The sequence below is a fragment of the Camelus ferus genome, chromosome 2, assembly GCF_009834535.1.
Source record: "Camelus ferus isolate YT-003-E chromosome 2, BCGSAC_Cfer_1.0, whole genome shotgun sequence".
Taxonomy (NCBI): Eukaryota; Metazoa; Chordata; class Mammalia; order Artiodactyla; family Camelidae; genus Camelus; species Camelus ferus.
In genome coordinates this window covers 13,250,418-13,272,916 of record NC_045697.1, presented here as the reverse complement: position 1 = coordinate 13,272,916, position 22,499 = coordinate 13,250,418, and positions in this window count along the sequence as shown.

The window sequence follows — 22,499 nt, the reverse complement described above, 5'->3', positions numbered from 1 at the left end:
TGCAGTTGAGCTTTTATTAAAATCCAATACCTGACTCAGAGATACACTGCTGGATTCTTCTTTAAGGAAATATTTGTAGTCTCAGCTGCCAGCAGCAGCCTCAGCTCCAGGGAGCCTCCTTTTCCTTCATGGGTTACAAACCACACAAACCACAGAGGGGGCTTTACATCCACAGGTCCCTGGGGGTTGACCTACTCAAGGATTTCTCTGACCTGCATTGCAATTCTATGCCTGATCCTGCTTCCGCTTGCTCTTTCCCACAGGTGTCAATCCCTAATATATTTCTCACATGCTAAACTCTGCCTTAGCATCTGTTTCCAAAGAACTCAACCAGAGGCGTTTAGTTTGAAGTTCAAAGCTGAGCATTGACTTCAATTTTTTTAGGCAGTGTCCGCCTGCCTCTTCTTATCTATGGCAAGGAGCCTAATCCCTGTGGCCTAGTCTTAATTGCAAGATGATTTCAAGGAGGAAACATAAATTTTTAAAGAAGAAAAAATACTTGAGATGTTATTGCAAAATATTACCTTGCCTTTCTCCTTTACTTGGGTACATTGACCTCAGGGTAATTGGGGTCAGAAATCTGGCTTTTCATCATGCAACTTCTGTGGTAATTAATGACTTTCAGGAGAAAATGAGAGTCAAAACCACAAAATGTGAACGTGTTCAGCCATGCTTCTCAATGCCTCTGTACACCAAAATCCATCTCTAAGACAAGTCTTGATAATTTTACTTAAAACTTACCCTAATCATGTATCAATAATTTAATGTTATCACAGGAGAGAAATTTCACTAACCATAATATTTCCCCTCTCTAGCCAAAGGACTGTGTCCCGGGAGATACACTGGTATGTTTTACCATTCCCTTTCATTTGCGTCTTATAAGTGCCAGGACCTTTGGCTGATTTCTGTTCTCTGCATATAAGTTCTCCAGTGTTTGAGTAATGCTGCACTCATGAGGTATTCTACCTAGCAGAAGCTGCATAAATAGTGACACCTCACATTTCCAGGACTGCCAGGGGATGAAGGCTTTTATGTAATGAGTTATCCAAATCATCAAAAGCACATTTTCAAGTGGCAGAAATTTGTAAAACCATCTCAGATGAAAAAAGTTTTTAAAAGCACCAAAGAGTTTTTTTCTCCCAAGTTTAGTCCATTGCTCAGGGTTTATACTGGAACACTGATGAAGCTAAGAACATTGTAGACTTTATCCCAACCTAAGCCAACCCAGGACTGTCTTCTCTCTTCCCTATGGGTCAGCTGATTCTCCTTAAAGCTCTTATTTTATATAAATACAGCAGTTCTATTTCCTGATGAAATGGAAATCTATCTTTAATTTTTAAATTAATTAATTTTGACAAACAGAAAGCTGTGTATATTTAGTGTATGAAACTTGATGCCTTAAATATATCTATTAATCTCTAAAAATTTTTTCTCATCCTCTCATTTATTACTTTAATTATTTTTTGGTATAAGAACACAGTATAAGATGTATCCTCAGCACATTTTTAATTATGTGGCACAGTGTGTTTAACTACAGTCTCTGCCATACAGGAGATCCCTAGGACTTATTCGTCTTGTACAACTGAAACGTCACATCCTTAACTACTACTTCCCCGTTTGCCCCTCTCCCCAGCCTCTGGAAACCACCATTCCACTATTCTGCCTCTTTGAGTTTGACTGTTTGAGACTCCTCATATAAACGGTATCATATAGTACTTATCTTTCGGTGTCTGGCTTTTTTCACTTAGCATAATAACCTTCAGATACATCCATGTCATTAAAAGTGGTAGGGTTTCCTTCCTTTTTTTTTTTTAGGCTGAATACTATTCCTTTTAATATATACACTACATTTTCTTTATCCATTTATCTGTTGATGGACATTTAGGTTGCTTCAATGGTTTGGCTAATATAAATAACCAAACTGGTAAATTCATGTGCATAATGTATTAAAATGTTTCAGACTAGTCTCTCTGACTTTCTCTGATCAGAATATCCCTGATTTATGGTCAGCTCTATAATTGATATGTACATTGTTCTAATGGCTTCTCTAATACCTTCAACCATCGCTTGCCACCCACTCCATGCCTGTATTTTCAGTACCTCCTTCCCTACGAATCCCAAAGCCAGAGGAATGGGGGTAGTGCCAATTATCAGTCATCCATAAGTTATTTATCATACATCCCTATGCTTTCCAGTTTCTAACCTATTGCTATTATGTCTACTCTCCCATCTCCCAATTTTATAGGTTAAAAAAAATCTCTTTTCTGAAGATAAGTAAAGTTTCATGGAAGCAAACACAGATGGTCCAACCCCCATACTTTGATTTTTCTCTCACGCAACTCTCTTTCAAAATACTGCAGTTCATTACTCACTGAATCAATGTGTTCTGATATGAGCTTTTCCCACACTCTATTCATCAAAGGAAATCCTTCTAGCACTGTGGGATTGGGAGCAAAAGCAACAGAACAAAACAAAAACAATAATGAAAAGCACATACCTGGGCAAAAATCACCTCTCTAGAATAATTCACCCAGACACCGCAGTGGTTCACATACATTCATATGCTTACATCTGCCATTCCTGTGTGTGCTATTTGATATACTTGAGCTCATGATCACCCTTCGTTTCCAGCTGTAGAATTTTCACTCATCTGTGGTACTATGTTGATCTGCTCTTAGTTTTCAGCATGGCTGGCTTCTAGATGTTTTGACTCCACACTTTTTTTTTAATTTAAGTATAGTCAGTTTACAATATTGTGTCAATTTCTGGCATACAGCATAATGTTTCAGGCACACACATACACACATATATTCGTTTTCATATTCTTTTTCATTATATGTTACTACAAGATATTGAATATAGTTCCCTGTGCTATACAATAGAAACTTGTTGTTTATCTATTTTATGTATAGTAGTTAGTATCTGCACGTCTCAAACTCCCAATTTGTCCCTTCCTATCCTCTTCCCTGCCAGTAACCATGTTTGTTTTCTATGTCTGTGAGTCTTTTTCTGTTTCATAAATAAATTCGTGTCCTCTTTTTTTTTTAAGAGTCCAAATATGAGTGATATATGGTATTTTTCTTTCTCTTTCTGGCTTACCTCACTTAGAATGGCAATCTCCAGGTTCATCCATGTTGCTACCAGTGGCATTATTTTGTTCTTTTTTATGACTATTGACTCTGCACTTTTTATCTGGGGACTCTCTATTCTTACTTCTCAAATTATTTGATACTTATTTCTAGCTCTAGACCCACATGTGTACATGTTCTTTGCATAAGCTTTGCTTGCTTTTGGACATCCACACTTTGTAGACTTTGCTTTCGAATGTTCTACAGTAATATAAAGTAGGCTGTGGCATTCTCTAGTATCTTTCTCATAATATACTAGAGTATTCTTTCTTGAGACTTAACTCTTTTTTTCTGTGTAGGGCCTGAAAACAGGACTCGGGTCTCTAGTTCTTCAAAACACTCCCAATATTGATTACTTGATTATCTTTTATTTATTTTTGATCCCCTTGACCACACTACATAAGCATCATACTGATTACTCTGGCCAACTCCCAAAACTGGTTTCAGTCTTGCTATTTTATCCTTAAAGTTTTTTTTTTCTTTCTTTTTTTCTTACTCTTTTCACACTCAAGTTTTGCTTCCTATCTACAGAGTTTTCAGTAGAACATGAAGCTTGGGAGCAGTTTTAGAGGGAAAAAATGGCCTTTGTAAAAAATACAGTGTCCTGTGTTTGCAATAACTTCTTTGAATTTGCTTTAAAAAATGTCTCCTTCATTTAAATCCATAGCTCTTTTTTTCTTCTTTAGACTAAAAATAGTGCACAGTGTAAAAGCATGTGTAATGCAAGACATTAACTTTCCCTTTATTTTCACTGCTGTCTATCAAAGCCCTCAAATCAAGTGTTAAATATATTTAACCTGTTTGACTAACAATCATGAGTTGAAGGTATACTGTGCGTTAGTCATTGCACCAGGTCTGGGGATTCAAAGATAAAACACAGCTTCTCTGCAGAAAGATCACTGTGTAGAGAGAGAAGAAGGTGTGTGGAACAATGATTGCCATAGACCATCAGCTAGTATTACAGAGATAAGGACAATTAGTAGGCAAGTCTAATATTGATGGGTCATATAAACCTGGAAAGACTGAGCATCTCCTTAGTCTTTCTGAATGTACTGCCACCTGCTTTTATCCCATTCTGCCTTTTTGTTGAAAGATAACTTAGTTTCTGAAGGGAAAAACATGCTTGACTCCAGCTCAAGGACCAAAAGAGTGTCATCAAAACCTGTTTACAAATTTTCTTATACTGTGTTTATTCCTCTCATCTTCTGATTTCCACTTACTCAGTAGCAGCGTCAATTCAAAGGCAAGCTCACAGCTTGGGTGGACATTTTACCTTATGCCATCCCCAGGGCTTGCCTAATTCAACTGGCTTTCCCATTTGTTAGTTGGAGAAATGTATGCTCCAAAAGCTACATGTAGTAAAATGAAAGCCCATTATACTCTTTTATGATGAAAAGTAAGTAATGCTTAACATGTTTTGTATTCACCAGAATAATTTCCTTATGTTTCCATCATTTGGCTATGGGGAATTTCTTTCACACTAAAATCTGTTCCCTGGCTTCATAAACACTGTCTAGCTCCAGGACCCTTCTGACCTCAGCAGTCTGTTCTATTGCTGCTAAAGTAGTGCTTTTTGCAGAAGAAAATATGTTCCAGTCTATTTTTTCACTGTTCCATGTATGAAGTTATAATTATCCATAATGGAAATTATACATACATATTAGGGATGAAAAGACCTCTTTCATGTATTCTCTGTTTCTTTTTTATTTTGTGAGTCTAACAAAATGTTTTCAGAGTGTGAACCTAACATAAATTTCATCCCATCAGAGATCTCATGATATTGCCAGCTCAGGTTTGTTGCGCTTTTCTAAGGTGAGATTTGGAGGCAGTTATATATTTCAAACTCCACTACATCATGTGGAAATTGATTTAGTATTTGTGAAACATCCAAAATATTTTTTGTTTACTCCAAAATGCTTCAAAAATTGTCAACTCTGACCATCACTTGATCTCGGATATTTTACAGTCTTCTGAGATTTAGAATATTTGTACTTTTTGAAAGGCAAGTTCTTTACATTAGAAGTTAGCTAGAATCTATTCTAACCAAATATCTTAGAAAAGTCAGTGGCATAATGCTGATTATTCGGCAGATTTTTTCATAATGAATACATGTGAATTAGTTACCTTATTGGCAGGGCCTTGAAAGGGATGTGATTTAGAGGTTAGACGTGTCTTGCATTGTAGACTCTGGAGTAGCATGCAACGAGGTGAACAGTTTATTATGAAGCTTTAACGGAGTGTATTAAGCATTCAGAAGACTGATTCCTTTCATGCCCTTGATAATAAATTCACTTTTCTCATGCAGTGAATTCACTTGAGATTCATGGTCTCCTCGTAAACCGTGTAGTAAATGTTTAACCTCAGATTTCAAATGCTGTGGTACGTTTTATAATAATAAATGTTATCCCTATGGGATTGTGAATTTGGTGATCATATATAATGCTCCAGTTAGAGAAACCTTATCTCCCACATACAGTGTGCGGAGGTCCAGTTAGATATCTGATGACCTAAATTCATCAAGATTATCTTCAAAGAAACATATGCATCCTGCATTTCTATGCACATGAATGGAGTTCTTCACATCAATATGACTACCTCTTAAAGCAAATCACAATTCAAAAGTTTTGGAGTGCAGCCTTTGCTGTGTTAAATTAGGAGGAATTTTACTGTGAAGTATTTTAATATCTAATAAATGCTATGAAAATTTAGAAGTATTTTGATTTGAAATAAAGTTCTTTTTTCTTATTCTTATCTTTAAAAACAATGTCAAATTTCTGGACTGTAATACAAAACCTACAGTATTAAGTGTACTTTTCAGTAAAGTGACAAGGGAACGTTAACAAAAATATTTCTGGGTGACGTTCTCATAAGGTCAAAGAATTCCGTGTACCTACATTAAAATAAGTTCATATACAGTCTATGGCATTTAAAACAAACCACTTGAATGCTGATACTATTTTTAAGTCTGCAAAACAATTGCCCTAGAATTTAGCACATCATATAACCTAATTAATGAATAAGCAAAGACAAAATGTGAGAAAAAAATACTAACTCAGTCTCGAATGCTTAGCATATGTAAGCAGTAAGGTAAGTGTTGCACTGTGGTGGAATCAGCGATTAATATAATACAATGTCTCTCAGAATAGCCTAAGTAATGAAAAAAAAGTAGTTTATTAATATACGTAAAGCAAAAAACAAAACAAAAGCAGCAATTAATAAAGAAAGGTTTTGATCTTGCTCTTGCTCTTTGTCTAATGTAGATCTCCAGGGGCACAACGTGTGTCATACCTAGTCAGGAACATCCTGACTGCTATTTCCTCCCCGCATAACTGTCCATGACAGCAGTGGAAAAGAGTGCTGGAGGGTCTCCTACGTGCGGTTAAATACTCTGGCCCAGAAATGACATATGTTATTTCCACCAAAAACTCACTGGCTAAAATAATCCCATGCTCCCCCCCCCCCAACTGACTGAAACAGGGACATGCCATCTTCTTATGAACAAAGGAGAAAACACTGGCAACATCTGCGATTCACACAATGGCCTCCATCTTGAAGGTTAATCAATACAGTCGAACATGGACGTGAAAGCAAACACTAAATCATTCATGTGAGGATGTACTTCCCGGTGACAGTAAAAGGTACAAGGAGACAGTTAAGTTTTGAATTTAACCCTCATAAAAGATGATAGTTTTACTGGAAAAGAAAAAGAAAGGGCGAGCCTGAGATGAAACTGCATTACAGATGAAGACAAAGATGACTCACCAGTTCATGGTCTTATCATTATCTCAGAAGATGGTGCATCATTTTTCTCACCTTGAAAACAATCACTTTCTTTCCTTGGAAACAATATCTGTCACTTCACACGCCTCTTTTGTTTAAAAGTTGGTCTCTATCTTTACTGGCATCAGTAGTTAGACTTTGAGACAATATTTGATGCCTTTTACTTTATTGAAATGATGCTACCATTCTTAAGTAGACTGTATATTCATTTCAATTTTTTAGATGAGAAGAATATTGTGGGATCAATAAACTATAAACTGGGTATTGAAAATGCAAAAATGTTGGTTGGATTCACGGCCATGATTCTTTTGTGCTTTTAGTCATTTTCTGGAAAATGCAGGCTACTGAGATGGATAGTAAAGAGCTTTAACCCAAACTGAATCAGACTAGCCCCAAGCAATATATAAACAGTATGATTTTTCTCTTCGAGTGATCCACAGTTCCTTTTTAATACCTCTTTCTATCAGCAAAAAATATAAATAAATGTGAGACATTTGACTTCAGATGCAGAGTGTTAGAAGTGTCTAGGAATAAACGGCCTTTGGCAATTCAAAGCAACAGGGCAAGAGGGAAAAATCTGAAATAAAGTGAACAGGATTGTGGCCAGCAACACCAAGCATCATCTCTGAAGACTAAATTGCAACCAGAAATGACCGCAAAAGAAATGATGAGGGGACCTCGTGGTGTTGGGCATGAGGACATAACGGACTGGAGGCAGACAGCCTGAGTTTGGCTCTCAGCTTTACTAATCCTCCCTTTGTTTCACTTTCTTCATCTGTAAAATGAGGAAAATGATGGTCACAAAGGGAGATAAATTCTGCTTGATTAAAGTATATTAACCCTTTATTGTGCTATTGAATTTGTTTTGTACTGGCACTGGCAAGGAGACTCGGTGTATGTGATCTAGCCTTTGGGTTGGGGTGGGTCAAAGGCCTGGGTGCATGGTATTAGCCTGGTGGGTGGTCCCAGCCAGGAGCCTGGGTTTATGGGTGCTGGTCTGGACCCAGTGTTCACAGGATCAAATTGGTATCCTGGGGTCATAGGAGTTTTCCAGGGCCATGGGAGCCCATCAGTAGCTTGGTGCCATGGGAGCCTCCCAAGGCCATGGGAGCCAGCCAGCACTGGGGCGACCTGGGATCCTGGGGCCCCAGGAGTCATCCAGGCCATGGGAACTTGCTGACACTTTAGTGAACTGGGAGCCTGGTATTGCTAGAGTCCCCCAACATCGTTTTGATATGACATTCACTTGTAGCCAAGGGAGCTGGCAGGTGCCAAGGAGAGCTGGGAGCCTGGGGTCATCATGGCCTGCAAAGAGCTACCTACAGTCATGGGATTGGCATGGTTCTGAGGTGGGATGACTCTGGGGTCCATGGTGAGGCAGAATTTCATTTTGCTCTTTTTTCTTCATGGGATGAGCGTCTCTCTCTGCACTGGGCTACCCTGGCTTGGGTGAGTGGTTATGGGGGTAATGTGAATATATCCTTTTTTAATCATCTTCAATGTATCTTTTCTTATTTCTGTGCTCCATTTGGGTGCTATAGTCTCTCATCTGGAATGCTTAGCTGTTGTGAATGTATTTCCATGCATGGGGAGTTTTCTAAATGGTTCTTGGGGGCTGATGGAGGAGATGAATGAGCACTAGAAACTCCTATGCCACCATCTTGCTGATGTCACTCCTCAAGCAATTCTTAAGGAAGGAAAAACGTAAAATGTATCAAGACTTATAAAAGCATTGTTGTTAGTGGTATAATTGATGTGAGAACTGTAAAATGAAAGGACAAATATAAACAACATACATATTGAGGAAATAGAGTAGTGCTTTCTGAAGAGTCAAGGAAAATGTGGTTAGATGAAAGCAAATTTTTCCCACATCCTAACAATTAAATACTTGGAGAAACATTTAAGACAAAGTGTGTATGCCTTTCAGTAGGTAAAGACAGACTAGAATGCCCATTATTTAGTTAGCCTTCTTCCAACTTACGGATAGGGCAGAGTCATTGACATAATTAAATTCTTTTGGGAAAATGTAAAGCAATGAGTGTCTGCTTCACAACATGATCAGTTGTGATCGTACAAGCATGTATAAGCATCTCTGGAATACTTAAAAACTCATTTATTTCACACATCAGAAACAGAAATATTTAAGGGAAAAGCGTCTCTTCAAAATTATGCAATACATCTAAGATTTATTGTCCTTCAAGACCTACATATAAATGAACCAAATTTTTACAAATACATGAATGCATGTTTATATTTTCATGACTAATGAGCCGTGACAAAGCACTTTGAAGGAGGAGACAAAATAAAGATAGAAAAATAATAAAAGTTTTATGAATAAAGGATAAATGTCATGTTTAATAAATAATTGTAGATAAATAGTAGAGAAATAAAGACTGGAATGGAAATTAGGATACCATATTCTGACCTCTGATAACCACTGAAAAGCTACCATACAAGCATATTCTCTGTTTCTTACTTTAATTCCTCATCTGCAAACTCATCAAAAGGTGACTGTGTAAGAGCATTGTAACACAAATCAGGGTGCTAGGTCTCATGCACCGACTAACTCTGGGAGCCAGGTCAAGCACGTGAACCCCTATAAGCTTTTCCTCTCTCAGTCCATTTAATCCAATAATAATTTCTTGAAAGTGTATGGCCTAGATTCTCAGATAACACAGAACACATGCTGTCAAGAGTTTCCCAGTCCATTTAAGGGAAGATAAGGATATTATATGCCTACTTCTAATAAGACTTTGATCAAACTGCCCGTCAGCTATTACTGCTGATAAAAGATTTTTCTCATTGTAATGATTGGTGCTCTCAACACTTATGGAGCACCAAGGCAAGCACTTAGGTGGCCAACAAAATTGCTTAGAATCACTCTCATTGTCTCAGGAAAAACGTTTCACCTCTCTGGTTTTTAATCACCTGATCTATAAAATATTCATGAAGATTACTATCTCATTCTCTTACTATAAGAACAAAAACAAGCAAGAATCTGTATATAAATACACAGAACATAGCCTGCCATCAGATATAACAGCTTTTATGGGTAATATTTTTTATCATCATCATTCTCACCATTGTCATCATCATAACTTTTAATTTTTTCCTTGAACCAGATTTGGTTGATGAAACTTGCTAATCCAAGATAATTACTGAAATATCTAACAAAATCTTGCCTCTGCCAGTGAACAGCGATGTGACATTGGGCATGTTATTTACCTACTGATTACTGTATCTCAGTTTCCCTGTCTTCAAAATAAGGAATGAAATATCATTTACCTCATAGCATTGACAAGACGGGTTAAATGAGATATAGGTTTCCCCTGTTATTTGAAAGTCAAACATTCCTATGAATACTTTTGGAAGTTGAAATGGCATAAAAGGAAGAAGCGATTACCTTAGAGCACATCTTACTAATGGATGCATGAAATAAATTGAGGTAAAACACAGATGCTCACAGCTTGAAGCTATGGCAGCTTGATGCTGAGATGCAGACTATAGTTCCCAGGGAAGGAGCATGGTGGTGCCCCTCTCACTGGGGGTGCACTCTGCCTCTGTAAGGGCTTGCTGCAAAACAAATGCTGAATGCTGTTTCTGGTTTTCATCTCTTTTCATAGAAGTGAAAATGTTCTTCACATTTATTTGATTAGTGAAAACAGGTACTAATGTAGGTCTCTCATAAAAGTGCAGTGGCATAGAGCGACTTTCTGAAAAGTGGAGGATACCTGTGAAACTTATTATTGACCAAAATTTCCAACATATGGTAAGTGTTCAGGAAAAGTATTTTATTATTACAAATATTAATATGAAATGTATTCTTTTCTTCCTTTGTTTATTCTTTTTTGAAAAATAGTAAAAAAAAAAGTGGTTATTAATATTAATTTATTAATTTGATTAAATGATTTATTAGTAGCATGAATTGTTGAAACTCCATAAGGAAGGGGCATGGAATTAACTAGTAGTAGTCGTTATTAAGTGAGCTCATGAAATCAGTGATTATAATCTGAAGATTGGAGATGTCTGGTTAGGTTGAGTTGTCCTTTTATCACTGATGTAGAATTTCTCACCCAAGTAATGAGCCTATTTGACCAAGAAGAGTATCCCTTTCCTAAGACGACGCACTGAAGGTAACTAAATGAGAGACCCAGAAAAGTCAGTAGGGTTGGGAGGAACTCTGAAGACTCTGGAAAACAATAACTGAAAAAAAGTGACAGTTCATGTTGGATGGAGGAGAAGGTAATACTGTCTGTACAGTGAAGAAGTAGAAAATATTTCTGGGAAGTGAAGATCCACTGATGCTATTAGGCAGCTGTGTGGAGCCTAGGAGACTATGAAGTGTCAAGACCATCAACACGAATAAATTGGAGGTCAGAGATCATGCTGCTCATCAGTCAGTGTCACCGGTGATGAATGTTTCCAGGGGAAAGGTCAGGTGATGAGAGGTGACTGGACTATTCCAGGGAACAGTGCTCTTCTGTTAAACAGGAGGCTCTTGGACTACTGACATGTGATCATTAAACCTGTCACATCAGTGAGCAAAGGCCAAAATCAAATCAGAGTGAAGACTCCAAGAATTTTAATAAACTGAAAAAAAAATGGATCAAAATTAAATGTCTTTTTACCAAACTATTATTTTTTAGATTATTTATATAAAAATGTCAATTGTTATTTTATAACACACTCCTTTAAAAAACAGGTACTTGACACCTAAACAATTGAAAAATAAGCCACTTTTTTGTTTCCTTTTGTAATTGTTTGGATATCTCCATTAAAAGTAAGCTTATACAGCCATAACTAGTCAATCTCAGGTCAGGAGCTCTGTTGACCAAAGACAATACCATGAAGTAAGCAAGGCTCATTTTTGAATGGGTGCATAGTATTTGTGTGAATGGGACTGACAATTTATAGCATCAGAGTGGATGTCTTAACTCACTTTTAGACCAAGTGCAAAAATACGTATCAGATGGGGGATGATGAAGAGCAGAATGAACTGGAATCACACAGACCCAGTTCGAAGAATTGCGTGACTACATGTGTGACTCAGAGCATTTTATTTAAATTTTTCTGAGGCATAGTTTCTAAACCTGAAAAATGAGCTCAATAAGTCCTATTTCAGATTTGATGCTATAATTAAGTAAAATAATGTGTATAAAGTATCTAGTAAAGTGAGAGACATCTTTTAAGTTATCAATGAATGACTGTGTGTTTGTGTGTGTACATGTGTGTATGTCACAAATTTGGCCTTATCTCATTTTAAATCTTAATGTTGACTTGATACATGAAATTCAGTCTTTCAACATATAAATATTGGGTCTCAAATACTGTTTTGGTGCCAGAGACATAGCAGAGACCCCAAAATAACCAAAGTCTCAACCTCAGAGAACTTATATTCTAGTGAGAGGAAGGTAGATGGTAGACAGGTACTGACATGGTGTGTGTGACCAAGAAAGACAAAATGCTTAGGAATATATTCAACCAAAGATGAAAACTATCAGATATTAAAGAAAGAAATTTAAGAAGACACAAATAAATGAAAAGATATCCTACGTACATGGATCAGAAGAATTAGCATGGTTAAAATGTCCATAATACCCAAAACCATACATAGATTCAGTGCAGTCCCTATCAAAATTCCAGTGTAATTTTTCAAATAGGGAAAAAATCTAAAATTCATGTGGAACCACAAAAGACCCAAATAGCCAAAGCCATCCTGAGAAAGAAGAATGAAGCTCAAGGTAGCACACACTCTGACTTTAAACTATATTATAAAGCTACAGTAATCAAAACAGTATGACACTGGCATATAAACAGACACATTGACAGAACATAATTGAAAACCTAGAAATAAACCCATTCATGCATGGTATACAAATATTTAAACAGAGAGGCAAGATGACTCAATGGGGAAATGATAGTTTCTAAAAAAATGATTTTGGGAAAACTGATTATTCACATGCAAAAGAATGAAATTGGGCCCTATCTTCCACCAATCACAAAAGTTAAGTCAACATAAACTGAGGACTTAAACATGAGACCTGAAATCATAAAACTCTTATAAGAAAACATAAGAATAAGCTCCTTGACAGTGGTCTTGGCAATAACTTGTATGTGACATCAAAAGCACAACCCACAAAAGCTAAAATAAACTAATAAGCACAGCAAAAGAAGCAACTAACAAATGCAAAACACCTAGAAAATATTTGAAAATCATATATCTGAAAAAAATTAATGTCCCAGTTATATAAGAAACTCATATAACTCAAAAATTAATCAAATAGTTGGATTTTTAAAAGGGTAAACTACCTGAAAACACATTTTTTCCAAAGAAGTCAAACAAATGGCCAAAAAGCATATGAAAGGGTGTCGACATCACTAATCTCGGGAAAATGCAAATTAAAACCACTATGAAATATCACCTCACATTTGTTAGGAAAGAGAAGTTACACTAAATATTGGCAAGGTTGTGGAGAAAAGGGAACATTGGAGCGCTATGTTGGGGAATGTAAATTGGTACAGTCACTATGGAAAACAGTATGGAGTTTCCTCAAAAATTTAAAAATAGAAATATAATATGATTCAGCAATCTCATTTCTGGATGTTTATCCCAGGGAAATGAAACAAGTTATTGAAAAGCTATCTGCTCCCCATGTGCATTGCAGCAGTATTTGTAATCAGCAAGACATGGAAATAACCTAAATGTCCACCAACAGTGAATGGATACAGAAAATGTGATATATATACTAATACTATTCAGCCATCCATGAAAAGTAAGGAAATTCTGATATTCACAACATGAATGAAACTTGAGGGTCTTATCTAACTTGTGTGTAGTCTCTAAAAACGCCTAATTAATTGATCTATGACAAGGAGGCAACAACATACAATGGAGAAAAGACAGTCTTTTCAATAAGTGGTGCTGAGGAAACTGGACAGCTACCTGCAAAAGGGTTTATTCCATTTCTGATGGCGAACAATGCCCTGGAAACCAACTGTGCTTCTCAAATCACTGTTATAATTAGAAAATCTTCCAGGTTCAAATCCAACTCTGTGAATTAGTTTTCAATAGTCTCATGAGACTCAGAGATGTTAAAATACCTGCCCGAATAACTAAGTAATTTGGCAAAAGCCAAAATGATTACACACACCCACACACAGATTGTCTTTTCTGATGCCTTCCTACTAACATGCCCTACGTGTTTTAAGCAAAATCTGAGGAATGCAACATGAATACTGTCCAATGGCATTAGTATCATTCTCCATTTTGTATTTCCCTGTCATTTTTGCAGCTGATGGGGTGTTGTGTATTCTAATGACATTCCCAGATTTCAGTAACCACAAGTATCTACAGATCACCTTCTTTTCCTAAACGTGGCCTCTGTGCTGTTAAATCTGGTGCCCTCCTCCTTGAGCCCCAGCTGTTCAGAACCTGCTGTGAGACACTGTGTGAGACTGGGTGCTGGACAGCTGCAAACTCAGTTCAAAAAGAAAAGACTAGCACATGTTTCTGCTCCTGAGCTCTTTGTTTTGTTCATGTGTTGTAATGGCCACAGAGAATAAGAATCTCTCTTTCCAAAATATTTGAATGTCTTACTTTTACCTCATTGTGGGGGGCCCTACACTTACAGAGTGTGGAGCAGCATTCAGTTTACAGAGTCAGAAATGTTTTTGTTTAACCTAAAATAAGTTAATTGAATTAATTTTATGTAAGTTTTAAAGCCATGATAATATTATTCATAGATTTGAGTCCAGCTCTTCTGTTTTTTTCCAGGCCACCATTAACTTGCCTTTTGCTGTACAGTATTTTACTGTGAGTCCTGTAAGTCTCAGAGATCTTGAAATGTTCAAGGGCTGAAAACAGCAAATGAGAACTTGGGGGGCATTATATCGGCCAAGTCATTATTTTACTTGGAAAGTTTAACTTAGTCAAACCAAATAGTAATATAAGATGAAATCCGTGGGTATTCAACAGCCAATAAATCTGTTTATTTTAAATGCCTTTTAGTTCCTCTAATAACACTCCTGGAATGTCACTTACAGTATATTTACCTTTTTAATTGCAGTATTTTCAGTTTTGAATGCCTGAAGATATTATAACTAATTAGTCCTTTGAGCATATTGATTAAATTCATAGTTTTAGAGAAAGATAAAAACATTAGTGAAAAGTTATTCTGGAATACTGCACAAAGAAAATAAAAATTAAAAAAAATTAAAAATAACCAAACTCTCAATGTACAATCTCATTGCCTATCAAATTTAATACATTCTAGGATAAATCATCCTGTTCTTAAAGCTGTGCCCACAGTTATTTTTCTCACTTTAGTTATTGTTTTTTTATTGTCCCAGCAATTTAACATGGTGAATATGTTAACATTATTAACTTATCCTAGTCTTGCCCAGTATACCTGAGCTATCTTTTGAAAGGATCTGGTTTGCAAAAGCTCATTCTGAGGCTTGTGTTTAAATTGTGAATTGCTATGGGTTAATTCAACAAGCACTTAATGTTAGTTAATTAATCTAACAATAATAATGCAGTGGGAGTTACATGCTAGACATGTTTGTTAGACTCTCTAGTCCGAAATGAAATGGCAGTCATCCTGAGCTCACTGACAGTGGAATGAGATAAGAATGCTGATGGTATTGTGGTAGTAAGACATAAATAAGGTTGTTACGCATAAAGCATAAGTCTGGGACTGTGATGCTTACAAAGAGGCTTTATTTATATATTTATTTGTTTGTTTATTACCTATAGGTAATTTACAATCCCATATGGTAAATTAAGTTTGCACTGTCTTCGAAGAAATTTGAATTTTTTTTCCTAGTAGAGCCTCTGTCCCCACCAGAGGGGAAGAAAGCCATTTTATCAGGACCTAGTTAATAAATGATGTGATTTTTTTGTTCTTTTGCCTTAGGCTATTAGTATGTTTGAAGGAATTCTGAAAGAATAGATGGTAAATGGTTTACAGGGGAAAATCATTAGTTTGTTAATTCTATCTTTTTCAGGAAAATGATTATCTTACTGCATTCTGGCATGGTTATCCATAGGATTAATTTAATCCTCTATTGGAGAGCTCTTTCTTGAAAGAGGTTTGATAATTCTAGTATCAATCATCAGCAAATGATATGGGAGCTTTATTCATTTTCTATTGTTGTTGTAACAAATTGCCACAAAGTTTGTGGTCCAAAATCCAGAAATTTATTATCTTACAGTTCTAGAGGTATGGTGTTAGAAATGGGTCTTACTGGGCTAAAATCAAAATGTTCATTAGGGCTGCATTTCTTCTGAAGATTTTAAGGGGTCTGGTCCTTGCTTTTTCCAGCATCTAGGGATCGATGCCCTTCTTAGTTTGTGGCTATTTCCTCCAACTTCAAAGCCAGCAAAAAGCATTTTCAAATCTCTTTCTGACTCTAATTTCTTTTCCTGCCTCTCTCTTCTATTTTAAAGGACCCTCTTGTGATTATATTGAACCTATCTAGATAATACAGGATAATCTCTTTGTCTTTAAGTCAGCTGATTAGTAAGACTACATTTGCAGCACTAATTTCTCATTGTTACATAACCTAACATATTCAGAGGTTCTGGGGATTGGGATATGAACATCTTTTGGGTAATCCTAATTCTGCCTACCACAAAGGTTTGGCAAAGAACTTAAACACTCTGAAAATTATAAAGCATCCTTACTTTTCATGTAAAGACGTGAAAGCTCAGAGTCTGAGAAGCAGGTAGTGATGTGATTCCTCACTTTGCTTAATTATTCTTCTTTCAGTTTTTTTTTTTTCATCCAGTTGGGCCAGTAACTGAACTTGTGGATGCTACAGAGACTGTGAAAGACATGTTTCAATTATTTGTTGTTGTGAAACAATTCTGACACAGGAACTTAGCCATTTTATCTTTCCTTTCAGCTCTATGGGAAAAGAATTTAACATTTTTTGATTTATAATCATTTTACAATGTTGTGTCAAATTCCAGTGTAGAGCACAATTTTTCAGTTATACATGAACATATATATATTCATTGTCACATTTTTTTCTCTGTGAGCTACCATAAGATCTTATGTATATTTCCCTGTGCTATACAGTATAATCTTGTTTATCTATTCTACAATTTTGAAATCCCAGTCTATCCCTTCCCACCCTCCACCCCCTTGGCAACCACAAGTTTGTATTCTATGTCTATGAGTTTATTTCTGTTTTGTATTTATGCTTTGTTAGTTTTTGTTTTTGTTTTTTAGATTCCATGTATGAGTGATCTCATATGGTATTTTTCTTTCTCTTTCTGGCTTACTTCACTTAGAATGACATTCTCCAGGAGCATCCACATTGCTGCAAATGGCATTATGTTGTCAGTTTTTATGGCTGAGTAGTATTCCATTGTATAAATATACCACATCTTCTTTATCCAGTCACCTGTTGATGGACATTTAGGCTGTTTCCATGTCTTGGCTATTGTAAATAATGCTTCTATGAACATTGGGGTGCAGGTGTCATCCTGAAGTAGGGTTCCTTCTGGATATAAGCCCAGAAGCAGGATTCCTGGGTCATATGGTAAGTCTATTCCTAGTCTTTTGAGGAATCTCCATACTGTTTTCCACAGTGGCTGTACCAAACTGCATTCCCACCAGCAGTGTAGAAGGCTTCTCTATGGGAAAAGAATTTAGATGGTTCATTTCTGATGCAACTGGTGAGAGTTATGGGTAGAAGATCCACTTCCAAATGGCATCTTCACTCATGCTGTTGCCTTGATTCACCTTGGCACCTCTTTCTACTATCCCTTCCTCTTCTTTTCTTTCCCTCTCTTCTTCATTCCTTCTTCCCCGCCATCCCTCTTTCTCCTTGTTTCCTCACTCTTTCTCTCCCTCTGGAGTTTCTCAAACTCCAGGTCTCTTCCAAATGCTTGAACATCTCAGAATATTGTTGCTTCTGGGTAGGGGTACATAAAATTGACTTCTTTGAGTCATGCCTATCTCAGTTTCAATGTTAAAACCTCAGAGAAGTCTTCCATGAGCATTTAATCTAGGATAAGTCAGCCACCATCAATTCTTTCACCCACTATTAATTCTCTGCACAGCAGTTATCAATATCTTATTTTTATTTATTTATTTATTTGTTCCCCATAATTTCCATTTACTTATTCATTATTAGTTCAATAAACATTTATTGAGTATATGCAATATGTCAATGGCTATTAGAGAAGTTTAGCAAGCATTGGTAATAAAATAAAGAAGCCATTAAGGTTCCTGATGGTGTGGAGTATCCCTACTATAATCTAGAATGTGTACTCCATAAGAAAAGGAATCCAGTCTACCTTACTCACCATTGTACATCCAGAGCCTAGAAACATTCATGGCATGTAATAGATGCTCAATATACATTTTTGACTGAACAAATGAGCAAAATTATAAGAGTGGGGCTACTATAAAATGAGACAGGAGGAATCTTAGGGTGGTATGAGGGATACAATAGAGGGAACTAATTATCATTTGAAGATCATTGGAGAGCTCCTTGCACAAGTGATATTGAAGCTGAGGATTAGAAGATGAGTTGAAGTCAGACAACAGCCACATCAGTGGAGGCAGAATTTTCACCAGAGCAATCTGCATCCCAGTTAGAAATTAGATCTGAGATTTAGAGAAAAGTGGAAAATAATGGGAAGGAATATGCAATTTTCTTTTTTAGGGGGATTGAAGCTAGGAGTTATCAATATATATATAGATATATATAGATGTGTGTGTATATATGTGTGTGTATATATGTGTGTGTATATATATATATATATATATATATATATATATATATATGTAAATTTTGTATTAATTTTGAACTCCTAGCTATTGAAACCATAACTTATAATTATATACATAGAAAGATGGTTTTCATAACCACCACAGTACATTGACTTTTCAGTGAGTGCTTTTTAAATTGATGCTCCCAAATGTTGAACCTGTTTTTGAATTAAGTTGAATATTTATTTTAAATGCATACCTAGTAATTCTCTTTTAATCATAGCTTCAAGATGTAATGAAATTTTACTTAGGATCTTCAACAGCTCTTTAATATTATTACCTGGAGGCGGGTATGTGTTTCAAACCCCTCTTTGCCTCCAAGCTTCTTTTATCAATTACTGTCTATTCATAGGGCTCTTTATTTGATTCTCATAAGTCCTGTATGAGCTCGCTGATTCTAAGACTCCAATTTCCTCCCTGTCCTTGGGATGTCTCCTGTTTTGAGGATGTGACAATCACTCCTACTCTACTCTTTCAGGGTGATAGGGGAAAATGCTATTTCAAGATTTATCTACATTTGGTTTTGCCTCATACAACATCTCAATGCAATAACATTTAGTTTCAGAAATAAGTTCATCTATAAATTATGAAGCCACCAGGAAATATATAACATTCATAACTTTGGTTAAAAAAAACTGAGATATGTTCATGAGAATGTTGGTACTTGATAGTACAACAAACAAATCAAAAATTAAGGCCAGAAGTTTGAATAAAATAAAAACCATATGTTATTGAGTATGATCTCATCAGACCTGCATTCCTTGTACTCCATGAGGTGGAAGTCACTAAGCCTGTCCTCCTGGTTTCCCCTGATGTTTCCTTTCATAACAAGGATCTTGTATTAAGGGACCACTGGATTCTCACTGACCCCTTATTCTCATACAGGATGACTGATCAGGTGAGTTAGGGAGAAGAAACTAGGTAGACATACAAGCTCAACCTACTACCCATTCAGCTTTAGTCCAGCCTCCAACACATTTGTATTCTGGTCCATTTTTGTACCCGATGGTTAAGTTTACCAGAAAAGGTTCATTCCATATTGGGGAAGGGGTGCACTCTGTGACAAAGTAAGCATCTGACCCTGTGGAGCAACCTTTAGTTATCACACAGCAAGCCATGCTCTCCAGCAGCTCCATCAATTATATAATTTATGTGTTTTATCTCCATGAGACAAACTCCTTTATGTATCTCTTAACTGGTTCAGAAGTTGAATGGGAGATATGAACTGCATTTGTTGACACTCTTCAAATATGAATATTGTAGGAGTGATGTAGGAAGCATGGTGGGGGGCAAATGGTGCACAAGTTCCACAGAAATGGGCTCCTTGTTCTTTTTTGCTATTAAAAGATTTTGTGTTCTTAGGTAAATCATTTAGTCTCCCTGAGATTCTGTTTTTCAGTCATTAAGCTGAGAGGAACAGGCTAGATTAATGTTTTTTAAACCCTAAAGTGCCCACACTCCCAAAAGATGTAGAGGAGGGACAAGTGAAGCTACTTTGGAGTTCCCACATTTGCTCTAACAGGGGCAGATCTACTTTTAGCAAATGCTGAGCTTCTCAATAAGACTTCACAACTAAATATTTGAAAATAATTCCACTAGATGATTTCTTTAATGTCTCCCAGTCTCTGGCATAGTACAGCTACATGTAAAATGCACAGGCAGTGACTTGGAACATGAGGAAATATGCAGGCTTGGACACAAAGAACAACCTAAGTTTGGATCTTGACTCTAACATACACAATGACATTGAACAAGATGCACAACCGAGTTGTTGGATGGTTGGATGGATGGATGGAGAGAGAGGGAGAGAGAGTGAGAGATGACATTGTTGTTTACTTTAAATGGTCTTGCATGTGGGGAATTCACAAAACCAGGGAGAGTATTTAGTAACTGCTAAATCATTCCTGCTCTCTCCCTTTCCATTTTTCAAAGGGAAAGCCTGTTCAATAATAACATCAAATATTTATACAATGCTTTAAACCATTTTTACACATGCCTTGTCTCATTTGATTCACATGATTCTCTAGAATAAGTCTACATTAATTTCCTCCTTTTTGAAGTGAGTAACCTAGCTCAGTGGTCTGTTCAAGGTCATGTAGCTAATAAATGGCAGGCTTGGGGTTTGAACCTAGGCATTCCAAGGCTGAATCTGTCCTACTGCCTCTGGACTAATAAGCCAGTTCTGAATGAGTCATACATATTCAGTTTCACCTATCCTCATCTCTTTTTCTGGTTCAAGTCACCCATGTGACTCCTGTAAAATGAAATTGGCAATTGTTTATGGCGTTGGCAGTGGGTTGTGATGTCAGCTCATCTACTGAGGCAGCCATTGTGAAATAGCATGTGCGGTGACCCCTCCGTGTGAAGTCTAGCACCTATGTCATACTTGTCATCGCTCAGCATTAATATCTGCCCTGATGCTCCGTAAATACACTTTCCAAGTATTTACCTCAAGGTATTTGCTCTTAAAGGGAGGTGACTTCCAAGTTTGAATAAAAAAAATGCAGACTGATAAGCACGCCTTTAACTGTGTAAACACAACACTTAATTTTACTCTGGGTGAAATATTACTAAAAGCAATTAACTTTTCAAAGAAGAGTTCTGGATAGCCACACTGTTATTAACCCTTAAAGAATGCTGTGTAGAGACAATTTTTGCTGACTTGGTTACCATAAGCCAAATTCCACAAAGAATATAACCCAATTCTGCCATTTTTCTAATTTCTGCCCCTATAACAGTAAATATTTAGTAGGTAAAAAAATAAATAAATAAAACAAGCAATGGAGCTTTGCCTTATCTAATGACATTTTTATTGCATGTCTGCTATGAATATAGTTCCTATAGTTTCTTCCAAGTTACCCTAAATTCCAGCTAATTTCCCTTACCCTTCTGGCTCTTACTTTTCCACTTTATCAAGCCACTCATTAAAAAAACAACTAATAAACAGATAAACAGCAGTAAAAACGATAACAACAACAAATTCAGCAACACATACCCACAGGGCTAGCAGGGAAATGAATGAGGATTTTACATAACCGATTACCTTTTAAACGTGTGCTATTCATTGATGCTTCACTTCATTTCACACCCCACATCTAGTCTTAAATCAAGTACTGCCATCTTAACCTTAAAAAGAAATCCAGAATCTGATCCAGTCTCATCACCTCCTATTCACTGGCCACACTGGCCATCTTTGATTATGATTATTTCAATGCCTCCTAATTGACATTTTGCATTTGTCTTTGTCAACAGAGTCTCATCCTAGCACAACAACCGAGGTGATCTTCTTATAATATAAACCAGATATTGTCTTTCTTCTGTTCTGAACCCTGAAATGACTGCGTATCTCACTCAATCTAATACCCCAAATTCTTACCATGGGCTATGAGGCCTTATAAATGTTGGCTTCTTGTTAGTTTTTTCTCCCTACATTTCTTCTGCTCCAGACACACCGATTTCTTCTCATTCCACACACACACCAGGCCTAGGCCCCTAACACCTGGGGCCTTTGTACTACAATTGCCTGTACTTGGAAAGCCCTTCCCTGAGATCTCAGTGTGGCCCTATCCCCATAGGTCTTTAATCAAATGTTACCATTCCAATGAGGATATCTCTGACCACTCAAAACTTGCTCGTTGGCAGCCTTTATCCCCCAATTGTACTTTATTTTTATTCTGAGTCCTTGCTACAACTAACATACTACATTATCTGCTCATTGTGTGTATGATCTTCCTCTTCATCTAGAAAATTAGCTCCACAAAGTTAAGACTGTGGCTTGTATGATTCAGTGCTGTATCCTCAACCC